This window comes from Acomys minous (genome assembly GCF_964271855.1).
Source record: "Acomys minous genome assembly, chromosome: 3".
Classification (NCBI taxonomy): Eukaryota; Metazoa; Chordata; class Mammalia; order Rodentia; family Muridae; genus Acomys; species Acomys minous.
Window position 1 is genome coordinate 80,589,122 of NC_140485.1, and position 16,238 is coordinate 80,605,359.

Here is a 16,238-nt window from a genome sequence, read left to right on the forward strand (position 1 = left end):
AGCCTCGTCTACAAACCAGAGCTACAGAGAAACGCTGTCTCTCGAAAAAATTAAAAATTAAATTAAATTAAAAAAAAAAAAAAGAAAGAAAGAGGGAAGGAGGGGGAGAAAGACATAAAGAGAGAGACAGAGACAGACAAGAAAAATGTAGTGCTGGAGAGATGGCTCAGGGGTTAAGAGCACTGGCTGCTCTTCCAGAGGTCCTGAGTGCAATTCCCAGCAACCACTCACAATCATCTATGAAACCTGGTTCCCTCTTCTGGCCTGCAGGCAGAACACTGCAAACACAGTAAATCTTAAAAAAAAAAAGAAAAGAAAAGAAAAGAAAGAAAGAAAGAAAGAAAGAAAGAAAGAAAGAAAGGGAAAGAAGAGATTGTTGTTTCTGATGGGGATATGATGAAACCTATGCAAGGTGGCTATGTATAAGTTTTCATGTTGCGACATACAGTGATGCTTGAGAAAGCAATAGGAACAGGAATGAAATGTAGAACACATGATTTTCTCATTGATGAGATGGGGGGGGGGGAGATATGCACACCAAAAGGGAATTACTGACCCAATATAGAGAACACTAGCAGGAGAGTGTATTTGAGGAAAGAAATGATGTATTCAGTATGAAACATTAAGTTGGTTGGGGTTTGTTTTTTTGGGGGGGTTGTTTTGAGTTTTTTTGAAGACACAGTCTCACTGTGTAGCTCTGACTGTCCTATAACTCATTATGAAGGCCAGGATGGCCTCAAACTCACAGACATCCACCTGTGTGCTGGGATTAAAGGTGTGTCACTCTGACTACCAAGACATTAAGTTTTTATGCTGACTTTTAAGCCAAATATGTTTCCAGTAGGTTGTTCAATTCTTCAGAATTGAATATTCTTTAGAAATAAAAAATACTTCAGCTTAGAACTGGGAGTTAGCAGCATAAAAATTAAGGCTATAAAATAATGTGAAAAGCAGGGTGTAAAGTGAATAAATATTTTTAAAAGAATGTAAAAATATATCCAATTTTAAAAATTATTTTTATTTTTACATTTATGTACGTACAGGTAAGTGTCCCTCTGCCTGTAGAGGCCATCATATCAGAGGCTCTGGAACTGGAGGTCCAGGTAGCTGTGCGCTCCCTGACGTGCATGCTAGGAACTAAACTGTGACCCTTTGCAAGAGCAATATGCACTCTTATCAACTGAACAATGTCTCCAGGGCCAACCACATTTTATTTTTTGAGAGGGCATCCTGTGAGTCCCAGGCTGGCCTGGAGTATACTCTGTAACAGAGGAATCCTTTAACTTCTCATCCTTCTAATGAATTACAGTCTCAGGCCTGATTTTTGTTTGTATTCTTTTTTAAAAAATAAACTAGGCTGGCATGAGAGCTGGTATGATGAAGTATGTACCATTACGCCCAGTTTCTTCTGCTTGTTTCTTTGTTACTTTATGATTAGTTTAGTTTTGTTTTGTTTTTCAAGACAGGTTTCTCTGTGTAGCCTTGACTGTCCTGGGCTCACTTTGTAGACCAGGCTGGCCTCGAACTCACAGCGATCCGCCTGCCTCTGCCTCCCAAGTGCTGGGATTAAAGGCCTGTGCCACCATGCCCGGCCTACTTAGTTTTTTTTTTTTAAACTGGTAAGTATTACATATTAACCACAATGGGTGTTTGAACTAATAATATGATAAAATTTTCCTTTCTTGCTCAGTCTGAAAGTATCTCTTAGGCTTGTTGGTAGTGGTGGCAGTGGTGGCTCACACCTTTAATCCAGAGGTAGGCAGGTCTATGAATGTAAGACCGGCAAGAGTTCCAGGACAGCCAAAGATACACAAAGTAACAAAATGAGGGGCTGGAGAAATGGCTCAGTGATTAAGAGCACTGACTGCTCTTCCAAAGGTCCTGAGTTCAATTCCCAGCAACCACATGAGATTCGACATCCCTCTTCTGGCCTGCAGGGGTGCATGCAGGCATAGCACTGTATACATAATAAATAAATCTAAAAAGAAAAAAAGCAAAATGAGGTGTCTCTTAGCCAACACAAGGTAATAATTTAAGTAAAAAGGGTTGTTGCGCTAAGATAAAAGGGACAGTGTTGCCTGAGCATGGTGGGACATATCTATAATCCTACTAGGAGGGCTAAGGGCTCCACGTTTGAGGTCACTGTTCCACAGCCCTGTGGAAGACAACACCGATCTTGAATCTGGAAAGTGTCCCTGAAACTTGATTCTAATACTAATACCAACTGACTAGCTACGATGGAACCTGAGACAAGCCATTCCAGGGAGCAGGTGTTAAAATCAAGAGGAGAAAATTATGTTAGACCATCCACATAGTTAATGTTAGCTTCAACAGTGTTTGGACAGGACAGATCTGGGGACTCCCTCTTTGTTAGCCTCCATCCACCTTATGGTCTCTCCAGCCACAGCTTCCGGGACCAGCTCCTCAGCGTCCTTGGCTCCTAGGAGCAGGCAGCACTGTCTCTTTGCGTTAGCTTCATACTGTGGTTCAGCCATGACCTCTCAGATTCGTCAGAATTATTCCAGCGAAGTGGAAGCTGCCATGAACCGCCTGGTCAACCTGCACCTGGGGCCTCCTACACCTATCTCTCTCTGGGCTGCTATTTTTATTGGGATGATGTGGCTACGGAGGGTGCAGCCCACTTTTTCAGCGAATTGGCCCTGGAGAAGCACGAGGGCTCCGAGCTTTCCTCAAGTTGCAGAACAAGCGTGGGGACTGTGCTCTTTCAGGGTGTGCAGAAGCCATCTCAAGATGAGTGGGGTAAAACCCAGGAGGTCATGGAAGCTGCCTTGGCCCTGGAGAAGAACCTGAACTAGGCCCTCTTGGATGTCCTGAGTTCTGCTCGCGCAGACCCTCATCTGTGATTTCTTGGAAAACCACTTCCTGGATGAGGAGGGGCAGCTCATCAAGAAGATGGGCAAGCACCTCACCAACATCCATCAGCTGGCTAGCCCGCAGCCAGCGCAGACTGGCGGGTCACAGGAGGCTCTGGGTGAGTATCTCTTTGAACGGCTCACTCCCAAGCAGGACTAGGAGGCCTCCTCGCCTTCTGAGGGGCTCCCTCCTCACCTCTGCACCAGCCAGCCTTAGGCCTTCCACCTGAATGAACCTCTCAAGCCAAGCCGCTAGTCAGCTTTGTAACAGCCCTGGAGTCGCTCCCTCCCCCACCCCCGCAAGTCTTGGACAAAGTAAAAATAAAGCCTTTCAAACAAACAAATAAAAAGAATGTGTTAACAATCATGCCACTAAGTGTGGAGGGTAGATAACTAAAGGGTTTCTTCCAGTGCTAATCATTTTAATATTTAAAGAAATGTTGTAATCAGCCTGCCAACATCAAAGCCCATTGATAACCTTAATGCAAGTAAAAGCAGCAGCAACACAGCTGACCTGATAATGTAAATAGGGAAAAGTGAAATATGGATCACTGTACCCCAGTTACAGCAAATGTTTATTTGGAATAACAGAGTCTACTCCAACTGCACACCATCTGTTTCCAGTCCCAACCAAGGTAATATTTTTCACATCAAGAAAAATGACAAATACCCTGCGCCATCTCAGGGAGGCTACCTGTACCACAGTCTAAATTTACCTATCTCAACCTTTTAACATTATGTACATTAATGTCCCTGCCAAACATTTATTACCACAATAGGATCCAGAAGCCTGAGGCTATTAGAAAATAAAGCTAGTCTTCTTAGTGGAATATAGTCCTCCCCAATTCATATGTGTGTGTGTGTGTGTGTGTGTGTGTGTGTGTGTGTGTGTGTGTGTGTGTGAGAGAGAGAGAGAGAGAGAGAGAGAGAGAGAGAGAGAGAGAGAGAGCGAGAGAGAGAGAGCACTGTCAAGTTTTCATACCACTAATTAGTGTCTCTCCTAAGATGGAAACTTAGGTCTCTGTGGTTCCAGCTACTGACACAACTGTGGTATGGTTACATTGTCTCTGGAATTAATGTACAGTCCTCTGAAACAAAATACATTCGAATAAATGCTAACAGTCCAACTCCAAAATATTGGGGGCGGAGGGGGTAGGTTTCGAGACAGAGTATCTCTGTGGAGCCTTGGCTGTCCTGGACTCGCTTTGTAGACCAGGCTGGCCTGGAACTCACAGAGATCGCCTGCCTCTGCCTCCCAAGTGCCACTACGTCCGGCTCAAAAAATTTTCAAAGTATCACATATCCCTCATTCACTGGTGATGCCATAGCCATTGTCACAAACAGTAAGACAACTAGGCCCTAACAATTATTCCTGCTTCAGATCTGACCTATTTAGCTAATGTAAACCCTCAAATAGATCCTCTTAGAAATGAGAAGATAATTTTACAATAAAACATCAACTCTTGGCTGGGCATAGTGAACACCTTTAATCCCAGCACTTGGGAGGCAGAGGTTAGCCTGGCCTACAAAGCAAGTCTAGGACAACCAAGTCGACACAGAGAAACCCTGTCTCAAAACACAAAAACAAACAAAAAACCCAAACAAAGCATCAATTCTTGACATTGGCCTATTGATGAGAAATCGGACAAGGTTTCACTCTGTATCCCAGGCAAGGCTTGAACTTACTATGCGCCCTGGACTGACCTGGCACTTGCTGCGGTCTCCCTTCTTCAGGGTCTAGAATGCTGGGATTAGAGCACTACCCAGGGTCTTTTAGACAGCTTTCAAAGTTTAGTGTGGAATTTCTGAGCATTCTGGACATCCTTTGTGAGTTTTCTCTTCTTTTGGTTTTTCAAGGAAGGGTTTCTCTGTGTAGCCCTAGCTGTCCTAGAGCTCACTCTGTAGACTGGCTGTCCTGGACTCACTTTGTACACCAGACTCACAGAGACCCACCTGCCTCTGCCTCCCAAGTGTGGGATTAAAGGTGTGCACCACCACTGCCCGGCAAGAAACAAAAATCACATCAGGGACTTATTTATTTATTTGGAAGTAGGATCTCACACATATCAAGCTGGCCCGTGAATTACTGGATTTTCTAGTCTTCATCTCCTGAATCCTGGGATTTCAGGTATGCCACCATGTTCAGCTGCAGCCTATTTTTCTATCATTAACCAGCTACATAAACATCTGGGGTGCCAACTATTTTCTCCAGGAGATATGGCACCTTCACAGACATGCATGCAGACCCAATGTATATAAAATGTATATAAAATAAAAATAAATCATCTTGTAAAAGCTACTTAGTAGAGCTGGGTGTGGTGGCACATGCCTTTAATCCCACCATTTAGGAGGCAGAAGTAGGCAGATCACCGTGAATTCCAGGCCAGCCTGGTCTACAAAGCAAGCCCTGGACAGTCAAGGCTACACAGAGAAACCCCGTCTCAAACAAAACAAAACAAAACAAAAAAAGGTACATAATGGGGTGGAGAGATGGCTCATAAGTTAAGAACACTGGTTGCTCTTCCAGAGGTCCTAAATTCAGTTCCCAACAACCACATGGCTCACAGCCATCTATAACGTGACATGCAGGCAGAGAACCGTATACTAAATAAATAAATAAATAAGTAAGTAAATAAAGGTAAAATAGCATGTCAATGCAAACTGAAGGTACTGAAATTTACAATGAAAGAATATCAACAATTAGAGACTGCACGCAATACAGAGCCAGGTGGAGGGGCATTCCCTACAAAAACTTATATGTGCAGTGTAATTACAATTACTTATAAAAACACACATGTGGTCATATCGAGAAAGATCATGAAAATGGAACTAATCACATGGCAAAAAATATAGGTCAACACCCACTTCCTTGAATTCTTTTGGGTCACTGCTTATACAATACTTTCATTTATACTTTTACTAAACTCCATTTCCTACAGAACACTTAGACATCCATTTGTTTACCAAGCATTGTTTACCAGTGTCGGATTACTCTACACTGACTTCCATCTTTTGATAATTTCATATGCATATATAATACACTCTGGTCACTTTCATATCCCCCCTTCCATCCCCTGAACCCCCATTTCCTCAAACCAAATCCCTATACCAACTTTTTAAATAATAATTTTAGATTTATTTTATATGCATGAATGTTTCTTTCATGTGTATGTCTGTGTACTATTCAAATGCCTGGTACACTGGGAGGTAAAAAAAAAACTGGGTGTCAGATCCCTCTGGAACTGGAGTTATAGACAGTTGTGAGCTGCCAAGGGGGTGCTAGAAATCGAATCCAGCTCCTCTCCAAGAACAAGTATTAACTGCCAAGTCTTCTCTCCAGTTTCCCTGGCCCCACATTCATATCTTTCTATTTTGTTTTGGGCTAAACCAGGACCACTTAAGTGAACATATGTAAAATTTTGTTTGTTTGTTTTTGTTTGTGAGACAGGGTTTCTCAGTGTAGCCCTAGCTGCCCTAGAGCTCACTCTATAGACTGGGCTGGCCTGGAACTCACAGAGATCCACCTGCCTCTGCCTTCCAAGTGTTGGGGTTAAAGAGGTGCGCTACCACAGCCCAGCTGACAAATCTAAAATTCAACTAAGTTAGGATTGAGGAAACAATGGAACAGAGTAGTTGAATCAGCAGCACAGCAGATAAGGCACTCAGTCTTGATGTGTAGTCTCTTTAACAAAAGGATTAAGTTTGAGCTGCTTTGTCTCTTCCCTGTTGCTGTGTTGAAACATCCTGACAAGGGCAACTTTAAAGGAGAAAGGGTTTACTTGACCCACAATTCCAGGTTACAGGGTCCTATATGAAGTTTCTGGTCCATAGCCAAGAACAAGGAGATTTAATGCATCCATGCTTAGTGCTTACCTCACTTTCTCCACTAACATAGTCTATGATCGCCCCCACCCTCAAGCCTAGGGAATGGTATTGCTCAGAGTGGACTGGGTCTTCCCACAGTAATATGATCAAGTCATAATCCCCAAGACATGGCCACAAGCCGATCTAAGTTAGACAATCCCTCTTTGAGAATCTATTTCCAGATGATTCCAGATTGTTCCAACATGGGTCCCCATCTAAGCAGTCAAAGTGAGTACTCTATGCTCAGGTCAGAAGGGGTAACTTAGTCTAAAACTTTACAATTTAGTGGTCATTGCATTTAGCCTACAAAAAACTCATTTTGAATTTAGAAGATTTAAGTTGTTGGTGAAATACTAAACAAATATACCAAAACAAAACAAACAAACAAAAAACCAGTAGCTCACCATCTCCATAAAAAGCTCAATTAGCCGGGCGTGGTGGCACACACCTTTAATCCCAGCACTCGGGAGGCAGAGGCAGGCGGATTGCTGTGAGTTCATGGGCAGCTCGGCTACAAAGAGTCCAGGACAGCCAAGGCTACACAGAGAGACCCTGTCTGGGGGTGGGGGGTGGGGTGGGGGGGAGAGCTCAATTAAATCATTCCTCATCCTAATCTGTTTGGTTATCAGAAAATGAAGTTAATAATTCTGTTCTAAACTGCAAGGCATTTTACAAACCACTATCACCATCATCACCCACCATATTTCTGTTACCTCTAAGAACACCTCATCTAGCTGATGAGTTTGCCTGGGGAAAAAAAAAATCTAATCTTAAAACGGTACTTAAAGGGGCTAGAGGCCTATAGCTTAGTTGGTAGAGTGCATAAACCAAACACTGTGAAACATACTTATAATCTGAGCACTAGGAAGGCAGAGGCAGGCGGATCATGTGTGAGTTTGAAGCCAACCTTGTCTACAAAGTGAGTCCAGGGCAGCCAAGGCTACACAGAGAATCCTTGTCTTGAAAAAAAAAACAATTAATTGCTAAAACCAGAAAGCAATGCATACAACAAAAATGAAAAGGGGGGTAAGGTTACAGATTAGGAGCTCAGGCTTGAGTCCTGAGGAAGGACCAACTACCATGGAGATAGAAACAACTCTGTGCTAATGACAAAACTAAAATAACTGATTTCTCAAGCTAGTTGAGTAATTATGTTCTAGAGTAAAGATAGATAGTAACATAAAGCCTAATTAAAATAACGGCATATTTTGTTAATGAAAATGCATTCTGGACCTACTTCTCCATAGAAATGTACATAAACATTCATTAACAGAATATGCTTTGACAGAATAAAGAATACAGAGAAATTATAAAAGTTTTAATAAAAGCACTATGTCACCACTCCTAGTACAAAGGCTAGCATGACTGTACTGAGTACTAAGGATACAACAGGAAGACACAATCCCAGCCTCAAGGAGTTTATGCTATAGCCAGGTGATAAGAGTTAAATGAACAGTGAGCGGGACACGGTGGTTCATGGCTGTGATTCCCATACTCAGGAAGGTGGCACAGAACAGCTGCCAGGACTTCAACACCAGCCCAGGACACACAATGAAATCCTGTCTCATGCCATGAGTTACACCAAAAGCAGACCAGTTAGAGGTACAACAGAAAAGGAGGGCCTTGACTCAGCTGAATGTAAGTGCAATCAAAGCACAGATTTTTGGCCTGTTTGTTACCTTATTTTTGCAACAAGGTCTTAAAAAATAGCTGAGGCTTGCTTCAAACTCCCCAGGTCTGGCTACAGATATGTTCTGTCATCTGTCTTAGGTTACAACTACCCCTGAAAACTAAGGTTTCTTTCCATTAAATGAAGAGAATGTCTACGTATTGCATACTTCCACACAGTGTCTACATACACAGTCAAAGCTATTACTTAAGACTTTACTGAGCCCACCTTCCTCTACACATCTTAATTAACGGACTTGCAAACACTAAGAGTAATTTTGCACTTTGGATTTGGGAATAAAGAACAGATGGCCTACATAGCATACACTCTTAGAAGAACTAATTTTTCTCCATCATATGTAGTTAAAATCCAGACTTATACCTACAGATTAGTGAGCAACAGTAACTCTCGTAATGATGTGACAATTATGCAGTGTGACAGCTGTTGTACCACTACCAAATGTTAGTTTTAAAACATAGGTTAACACCTCTGCTTCCTTCAGATTAAAGCGAAACAAAAGAAAACAACAACATAAAGAATCTATCTACAATGTCAATCACAAGTATAAAACACCAATGCAAAGAATTATTTTAGCCGGGCATGGTGGCACCCGCCTTCAATACGGGCACTCTGCAGGTGGATCTCTGTGAGTTCGAGGCCAGCCTGGTCTACAAAGCATGTCTAGGACAGCCAGGGCTGTTACAAAGAGAAACCTTATCTCAAAAAACAAAACAAACAAACAAAAATAATAATTTGGTGACCCTAGGGATTGGATACAGGACTTTCTTTCCGTGGTGCAAGCATGACCACAAAGCTAATATCCTCCAAACATTCTAATTTATCTTGAAACCGGGTCTTGCTACACTGCTAAGCAGACCTAGGAATTACAATCCTCTAGCCTCAGTTTCCTATGTACCTAGGATTACTGGCTACTTACTGCCTGGGCATACACACAAAAATTATGGGGGGGGGGTGTTGGGGGAGAGGTGAAAGAGGTCTTCACTATATAATCCTAAATAGCCTCCAATTCATGGAGTGCTACCTGACTCTCCTTCCTGACTGGGAGCAATCTAGCATAAACATGTCTGGCCATGCAAAGAAGAAAATTTTTTTTGTTTCTCCAGACAGGGTTTCTCTCTGTGTAGCCTTGGCTGTCCTGGACTCATTTTGTTGACCAGGCTGGCCCGGAACCACAGTGGTCCACCTGCCTCTGCCTCCGCGTGCTGGGATTAAAGGTGTGCATCACCACGCCTGGCTCCCAGAATGTTTTTCTCTCACATCCACACATACACCTACACTCACACATGTAAATTGCACAGTAATAATATTTATGGTAAATTTTAGAGGCTGGAGAGATGGCTCAATGGTTTAGAGATTGCTCTTTCACAGGACTGGGGTTTAATTCCCAGCATCCACACGATGGCTCACGACCATTGGTAACTTCAGTTCCAGGAGATCCAACTCTCTCTTCTGAGGGCATCGACATGTAAGTAGCATGCATACATACATATATACATACATACAAGTAAGCATTCATACATGAAAATGTATATCTAAAAAACTAATTTTAAAATTAATTTTTAAATGATAAAAAAATTTAAATGGCCAAAAATAAGCTATGAAAATTAAAGTTTTTTTTTCTTTTTTGTGGGGTGTCAGGAGAACTGAAACAGGCTTGTGCTCACATGAACACAAGCTAGCCCTAAACTCAATCCTCCTGCCTCCACTAGGACTACAAATATAGGCTTCCATGCTTGTCTAAAAGTAAAGTTTCCTACTTTCAAGAGTTTCTTTCACTCTACTCTCTCTCCATGCTGTCCCTGTCTGTCTCCCTCTGGGGTACCCTCCCCTTTCTCCTTCTCCGCCCCCCATGCTCATTTACTAACTCCTCTACAACATAGTATCTGCTATCTGGTGCCTTACTATTCCTTATATCTAATTATTAATCATAACATTGGTGCCACGTGACTAGGATACAAAACCCAGAGGGCCAATCCACTGTCTCCCCAGCACTGCCTGCCTACTATACCTTTGTGTCCTGCTAGACTTCCCTCATCTGGGACATCGTCGAAGCAGCTACACACAAGCGCTCCTGTCCAATCTCAGAAATCGTGCCAGCTGGACCTGCACTGTTCCTCCCAGCTGCAGATGTTCTCAGACCCTGGACAGCAAATCAACAGCCAACATTTCAGCCTTTAAAACCCCCTACTGCTGCCCTACTGCCAGCAGGAAGTAGTTACTTCACCCCTTATCCTTTTGCAAAAGCCTGAAATGGTGTGCTCCAGGCCGGGACAAACAGCTGCAGGTTCTCCCAGCGCTCCTTCATCCCTATCTGCGGCAGGACATGGCTGACATACCCTGCCTCTTTCTCCAACTTTCAGGGCAGAACTTTTCCTTCCTCTTCACCATATAATTTGGACATTTTGTTGCTATTGCTTTTCCCTCTCTTTTCCCCTTACATGGCAGCCAAAAGCTGCTTCCAATGAACCTACATTTATATACTTTAACTTACTTCATATAAACACAATCCAACATTCCTGGTTCTTTATTTACAGGAAAAGGTAGGAATGTTAAGAGTTCCTCAGTCCACCTACTATTGATGTCATTGCTTACCTGCGGGGATGTAAGGGGGGGATGACCCTGCCCAGGGCCATATAAAAGGACAGACCCTCCGTGTGACCCCTCTCTACTCTCTCTCTCCTTACTGTCCCTGTCTGTCTCTCTCTGGGGTACCCCCTTCCCCTTTCCCCCCACCCCTCCATGCTCATTTAGTAAACTCCTCTACAACATAAAAAGTTTCTTTCAAAAAATATCTGGAAACAATTTATCTCAAAGCCCAAGTTGTCTTTTTTTTAGAGATGGTTGTGGGCCACTATGTGGTTGCTGGGAATTGAACTCATGACTTCTGGAAGAGCAGTCAGTGCTCTTAACCGCTGAGCCATTTCCATTTCTCCAGCCCCACAAATTGTCTTTTTCAAGATTTGACGTCAATGTTATCACTTGGGGGTATCCTATTTCAAAAAACTAAAATACTACAAACAACTTATTACTCAATGAAAAATGGCTAAATCATACATAAATTGTCCTAGAAAATACTTTTTCTTTAATCCCAGCACTCAGGAGGCAGAAGTGAGTCCAGCCTAGTCTACAGAGTAAGTTTCAGGACAGCCAGGGCTACACAGAGAAACCTTGTCTCAAAAAAAAAAAACAAACCAGGGGCTGGAGAGATGGCTCAGTGGTTAGGAGCACCACCTGCTCTTCCAAAGGTCCTGAGTTCAATTCCCAGCAACCACATAGTGGCTCATAACCATCTGTAATGTGACATGGTGGCCTCTTCTGGCTTGCAGGAGTACATGCAAGCAGAGCACTGTATACATAATAATATATAAATAAATCTTTTTTTAAAAAAAAAACCAAAAAGATAATTTTCTCTTCTTATTTATTTGTCCATTTACTTAATTGTTTCTGGTTACCTAGTGCTAGCCTATAAACCTGACATTGGCCTTGAATCCCTGAACAGCAAACTGACCCTGCCTCCCAGGTGCTGGGATAACAGGTGCATGGCAAAAATCCTTTGTTTTTTGTTTTCTTCAAGACAGGGTTTCTTTGACAGGGTCCTCACTTTGAGGACCAGGCTGGCCTGAAATTCACAATGGTACCCCTGCTTCTAGCTCTGAGTGCTGGGATTAAAGGCATAAGCCACCATGTTCAGCTCATATCCAATTCTTTACTACTTTATTTAATCAAAAACTAGGGCACAAGGATGTTGAATTATACTCAGGGTTAAATACCTAACAGTAATAGTTTTGGTGTACTCAAGAGTTAAGAACCGGGGCTAGAGAGATGGCTCAGAGGTTAAGAGCACTTAACTCAGAGGTCCTGAGTTCAATTCCCAGCAACCACATCATGGCTCACATGAAGGCAAAACAATGTGTACTTAATAAACAAATAAATCTTAAAAAAAAAAAAAAAAGAACTGTAACAAAAGAAATCTAAATCGAGGGTACACTCCTTTAATTCCAGCACTTGGAAGGCTGACAAAGGCACATTACTTCTTCTAGGCCAGCCAGATCTATATAGCAAGTTTCAAAACTGCCAGGACTACATACTGAGAACTTGTCTCAAAAACAAAACAACAGATAAAGACAATTATTAGAAGATTTAATGAAGTTTGTACATTTCCCTAAGAATTTAAGGGAAATGATATTGATCACAGCTAAAAGTGACAAACATGACAGTAAATACATTCTATAAAAAAAAATACATTCTATAGCTACTGCAGACCCTAAAGAGCCTATAAGTTATAGCAAAAAGTTATGCCAATCATTAAATAATTAAATCAATAATTAAAAAAAGAAAAAAGGTTCTCAGTTTAGCAAATCAACGGGCTGACTTAAGAATTAGCAACAGCTTGTCACAGGTCTAGGAGAGGGGAACAGGGTGAAAGAGGGAGGGGGAGGGGGAAGATACAAGTGAGGAGATAACAATAGGGATGTAATCCAAATAATAAAATTTAATTAAAAAAAAAAGAATTAGCAACAGGCTGGGCATGGTGGCCTATGACTTTAATCCCAGAACTAGGGAGGCAGAGTCAGTTTGCTGTGAGTTCAAGGCCAGCCTGGTCTAGAGAAGGAGTTCCAGGACAGCCAAGGCTACACAAAGAAACCCTATCTCAAACAAAACAAAACAAAACAAAATACAAAAAGCAAACTAACAAAAGAAAAAAGAAAAGAAAAGAAAAGAAAGAATGAATTAGCAACAGTAGTCAGACATGGTTGCTCGGTTGCTCATGCCTTTAATCCCAGCACTCAGGAGGGAGAGGTAGGAGAATCCAGAACACCCAGGGCTATACATAGAGAAACTCTGTCTCAAAAAACAAAACAAAACAAACAGGGGGTGGGGCTGGAGAGATGGCACATCGGTTAAAAGAGCCATCTGCTCTTACAAAGGTCCTGAGTTCAATTCCCAACAACTACTTGGTGGCTCACAACCATGTATAATATGATCTGATACCCTTTCCTGGCCTGTAGATATACATGTAGATAAAGCACTTATATACATTAAATAAGTAAATCTTTTTTTTTTTTAAACTTAGCAACAGATATGCCTTTAGTAACAAATAAACTTGTCAAGCAGTGGTGATGCACACCTTTAATGCCAGTACTCGAGGCAGAGGCAGGCTGGTCTCAAGGTCAGTCTGGTCTACAGAGCAAGTTCTAGGAATGTCTCCAAAACCAAATTAAATAAATCAATGAATGAATAAACAAACTACACAGGAGACATGGAGTATGGTTCAGCTGACTTTGTGCAAACAAAGCAAGTACTCTTAAGCCCTAGGTTCAACCTCCAGGGCTGCATAAACCCACTGCAGTGGCATATGCCTATAACCCAAGCAACCAAAAGGAAACAGAAGGCTGCCTAGGGTTCATTATGCCTACATAGTAGTTACCTAGCAACCAGCGGTACACAACCTAAAGCATAAATAATCAAACCACACAGCCTGAAATGATGGGACACACCTTAAATCGTGGCACTTAGAGACAACAAAGCAGGAAAATATCACCATGAGGAGGCCTGGACCCACAGTGAGTTAACTATTGAGAGCCTCTCTCAAGTGGGGAATAGGGGATCGACAAGCAGCCCTGCTAAGTGATACTCTGAAATGTAACTAGTGAGAACTTCTCTCAAAAACAAAACAACAGCCAGCCAAGGTGGTGCACGCCTTTAATCCCAGCACTCGGAATGCAGAGGCAGGCGGATCTCTGTGAGCTCGAGTTCAGGACAGCCAAAGCTACAGAGAAACCCAGCCTCAAAAAACCAAAAACAAAACAAAACAAAGCAGAAATTGTTTGTTTTTTGAGGCAAGGTTTCTCTGTGTAGCCTTGGCTGTCCTGGCTGGACTCCCTTTGTAGACCAGGCTGGCCTTGAACTCACAAAGAATCTCCTGCCTCTGCCTCCAGAGTGCTGGAATTAAAGGTGTGCGCCACCATGCCCAGCCAGAAAGTTAAGACTCAATAAAGTCCATACATTTTGGCTAAGTTTTTTTTAAAAGAGAAATGACACTAAAATGTGTTTACTATATAAATAATATTTATATGGTAAATAGTTTTATACTGGTATTAAATTTTACAGGTATTAAATGTTTACCAAAACAGACTAAAGAATAGAAGAACAAAATCAGATAGAGAAAATTCTTTGGCAGGCACTTCAGTGACACAATTAGCACCCACTCAATCCATCTATCATGATAGCTCAATCTTATTTTGGCATTAAACTAAGATTGGGATAGGAATAATGAAATAAAGATGGCAATAAATGAACTGAGAGAACAGTACCAACTATGAGATTTTTATGGACAGCTCTCAGACACCCACACATAGAGCAAACTTCCAAGTTTGGAATGGGTAACTTAAATTCTTCCAGATTCTGTGATTCTTCACAAATACAAGCAAAAATATAGATGACAGCAAAAGCATACAGCTGCAGCTTGCAGGTGAGGCTGTCAGCAGGCCAGCGGCCATGCTCCTTCCCTGATGGGCACTCAGGGAACACACAGCCGAAGGAGTGTCTTCCTATCGTGCTCTTTGCAGTCAAGCTATGGAAAAGGACCTTAGCTAAGAACTAAAATGGTGGTAGGATGATGGCGTTTCAGTTTTCTCCTCCATAAAAATATTACACCTGGATTTTACTTCCTATCCCTGAGGGGCCTTTATGAGGATAAAAAGCTTTTCAAGATTAAAAGCACAATGTAAATATGAGGCAATAATATAACAGGGACTGAATCCAAACAACATAAATGGAAGGTAGATGGGCACTTTGGCAGAGCAAATAGCCACCTATGCCATCAGAGTAAACATGTAAGTACAACCTATGATTATATTAAAAGGAGATCTTTGGGAGCCTAGGAGATGGCTCACTTAGAACACCTGCTATGCCTAGTGGTGGTACATGCTTTTAATCCCAGCATTCAGGAAGGCAGAGGCAGGTGAATCTCTGTGAGCTCAAGGCTAGTCTGGTCTACAAAACAAGTCTAGGACAGCTAAGGCTACACAGAGAAGTTCTGTCTCCAAAACAAAAAAAAAAAATCAAGCCGGGCGTGGTGGCGTACGCCTTTAATCCCAGCACTCGGGAGGCAGAGGCAGGCGGATCACTTTGAGTTCAAGCCCAGCCTGGTCTACAAAGCAAGTCTAGGACAGCCAAGGCTACATAGAGAAACCCTGTCTCAAACACCCCACCCAAAAAAATCAAGGGGCTGGAGAAATGGTTCATAGGTTAAGAGCATTGGATGCTTTTCCAGAGGTCCTGAGTTCAATTCCCAGCAACCACATGGTGGCTCACAACCATCTATAATGCGATCTGGTACCTTCTTCCCTGGCCTGCAGGTAGAACATTGTATGCATAATAAATAATCTTTAGAAAAAAATTAAAAAAACAAAGAGCACCTGCTGCTCTTGCAGAGGATCCAACACCCTCTCCTGGCCTCTATGGGCACCAGGCTTGCACATGCTGCACACACACAAAAGCAGGCAAAACACCCATATACATAAAAATTTTTAAAGTATTAAAAAGCAAACTTTTGCCATACAAAAAAGGCTGTGTTCTTTACTCGTTGCTTTCCTGTCTAAGTATCTCTTTTATTAATTCTACATATTCCAATTGCGCTTTGAATTAAGTCTGTCCACATCTGCACTCTTCCAGCACATCTTAAGAACCACTGAAGTGTCTCAAGTTGAATTTTCCACCAGTGACTTCTTTCTCTTCCTGGTTCTGAGTTCTTTAAACTTTATATTTCAATAACCACAACTCCTAGTAGAATATTTAGCACACAATAT

General features: G+C 42.1%; 1 protein-coding gene and 1 pseudogene across 6 annotated transcripts in view; one reads left to right on the forward strand and one right to left on the reverse strand.

The window, feature by feature from the left end:
• Positions 1-16,238, reverse strand: part of CBFA2T2 (CBFA2/RUNX1 partner transcriptional co-repressor 2) — a 99,202-nt gene that overhangs the window by 46,450 nt on the left and 36,514 nt on the right. Inside the window, exon 1 of one of the 5 annotated variants that reach the window (XM_084775770.1) lies at positions 10,436-10,567. The exons of the other annotated variants lie outside the window; for them this stretch is intronic. The gene's annotated coding sequence lies outside the window, so the exon portion shown is untranslated. Of the gene's footprint in view, positions 1-10,435; positions 10,568-16,238 lie in introns of those variants that run through there. 5 annotated transcript variants of the gene reach the window in all.
• On the forward strand, positions 1,630-3,185 carry LOC311594212 (ferritin light chain 1-like; annotated as a pseudogene). Its single transcript has one exon. The product of its transcript is annotated as a ferritin light chain 1-like (transcript).